The 2,294-nt window shown below is 37.5% G+C and overlaps 1 pseudogene; it reads left to right on the top strand.

Annotated features, from left to right (window-relative positions):
- The window catches only part of LOC107082589, a 43,069-nt pseudogene that overhangs the window by 15,293 nt on the left and 25,482 nt on the right, over positions 1-2,294 (top strand).

The raw sequence follows: 2,294 nt of genomic DNA, 5'->3' as shown, positions 1-2,294 counted from the left end.
TCTAGTAGTTCCCATTGATTTTGCTTGTAAAGCGGGGAGAATGGCGCTAGGCTTACCGCACCGTGACGTCACTGCCGGAAGATGAAAAATGGACGCTCCCAGACTCAATTATTATTTTTTTTATTGAGTAACGATAAAATTCATTAAAATTAAAGCGAAAATATTAGTTTTAGGTATAAATAATGATCCATTGATTATTGCTCGCTGACTGGACTTTTCCTTTAAACGTGGCACAAGTATCATCCATCACTGTAGAGGCTGGATGCAATAAGGCAGTCATTTTACAGCTCTTACAAGACCTTAAAGGGTCAGGAGGCCAAAGGATCATGACCCTTTGAAAAAAAAGATAAATAAGACTGGAAGACTGCAGAGACCACAGGTTGAACGTTGGTGTTCAGTGAAGAGGGAGTTAGAGGTGTTAATATGTGACAGCTATTAACACTGATACTAGTGATAGCGATGCTATTCTTAGTCTCTACAGTCTGACAGTAAATTACATAACATTGGTCCTTATCTTGCTGCTGTGTCCCTGTATGTTTGTTAGGAATGGAAATGTTATTTTCCTCCTCGATGTTCTGACAGGAGGCTCTGAGCTTAGAGCCGCTATAGATCCATTCATTTCATTAATATTCACATTTTCTTTTAAAACGGGAACCAACCCCCCTCACCCCCGACCCCCCCCCTCCCTGCTGCTTAATGGTAAAACTCTCTAATCTCTTAATAACATTACCAGCACCTTGATTTAAATTCACTGCCTTCCCTCTCTTGTAGATAACCACTCAGAGACGATGGAGGTGGACCAGGATGTGGAAATCCCGCAGAATAAAGCCGTGGTCCTCAGAGGCCACGAATCGGAGGTTTTTATCTGTGCCTGGAACCCAGTAAACGACCTCCTCGCCTCCGGGTCAGTAGCATCTCTGTCTGCGCGCTCTTCTCTGACTAAAATAGAAAACGTCCTTCTAAGGGTTTCCTTCCTCTAACCGTCCTGCCATGTTAAAAAAATAGTTAACTTCTTTGCATGATGACAGCTTAATGTTCTTAAGTGTTTTCTTGTTTTGGGTAAACTTTGAATGATGATCATTAAACCAAATTTGCTCATTTTTTTTTAAGATTCTTTTCAAACACACAGAATAAGGGATACAGTTACAACTGACAGTTTCCAAAGCTACCGAAACACCACATCTGTGCGATGTTAACATTCTGTGGGCAGAAATCACACCTTGGGTTTAACACTCAGTGTAGAAATTACGTCCATATCATCTGCCGTCTACATGTTTGTCTGCTTCTTCCTCATTTTGGCTCGTACAAATTCAAATCTGTGAAATTAGAAGGTCTCTGAGTCATATTTTAAAGCAGCACGCTTTCCTGCGGCCTTTTTTCCACGTCCCTGGGCTCATTAGCGCCGCTCTGGAGAGAGAAGAATCTGAATGATTCAAACTTCCTAATATAAACATGAGTCATCATGCAAAATGACCTTTTTGACCTTTTAAATATGTAATAATACTAATCCTTCTTCTAATTCATAAAAATATCAGTTGTTGTTGTTTTTTTTGATTCATGAATGTAGGAATTTCTTTCTTCAGCAACATGCAGATATAAGATGCCTATAGAAATACCACACCTGTACGGAGAGAATTTTGTTCTATCATTGTTGGAAGCAAAGAACATATTTTATTAATGTAAATGTAAAATAAATTACCACCACCAAAGAAAGTAACAAAAAATAAATAGATAAGAAAATGATCTGAGAGTAACTTTTATGTTTTCTCTAAATTTAAATGATTTATATTTACAGTTCCATTTTTTTATTTACACAAAATGCATTTTACAGCTCACATTTTCTTCACTTAAATTATAAGTAGTTATAAATTATCTTTATATAATAAAATCTGAATAAAACAGCTAACTTACTTTAATAACTTTTTTTAAACAAAATTGTCTTTCATTATTGCATTTTTTTGTAGTCCCATTTACAAAACGCATCCTTCGCTTCCAATAATATTGGAACAAAATTCTTTCCATACCTTGCAACTAATCTTGTAATTTGGGTCAAGATATGAAACAATCTGCAAAGTTTTTTGGGGTGTCTGCAGTTAGCCTGATGGATTTGCTCCGCATATCCATCTGGAAACCTTCCGTTGAAGTAAATTTGGGAAGGGGCGAAAATACTGGTTAGCTGATTGGCCTATGTTGGTGATAGACGGACCAAATAAACCAATCAGATCAACGAAGCATATGACGTACTAACAGAGCGACGCCGAAACCAGTCGGGAGAAGAGCAAAAACATCTTATC

The sequence above is a fragment of the Cyprinodon variegatus genome, unplaced genomic scaffold (assembly GCF_000732505.1).
Source record: "Cyprinodon variegatus isolate N-32 unplaced genomic scaffold, C_variegatus-1.0 Scaffold57, whole genome shotgun sequence".
Taxonomy (NCBI): Eukaryota; Metazoa; Chordata; class Actinopteri; order Cyprinodontiformes; family Cyprinodontidae; genus Cyprinodon; species Cyprinodon variegatus.
This window is presented reverse-complemented; position numbering and strand designations above follow the sequence as displayed.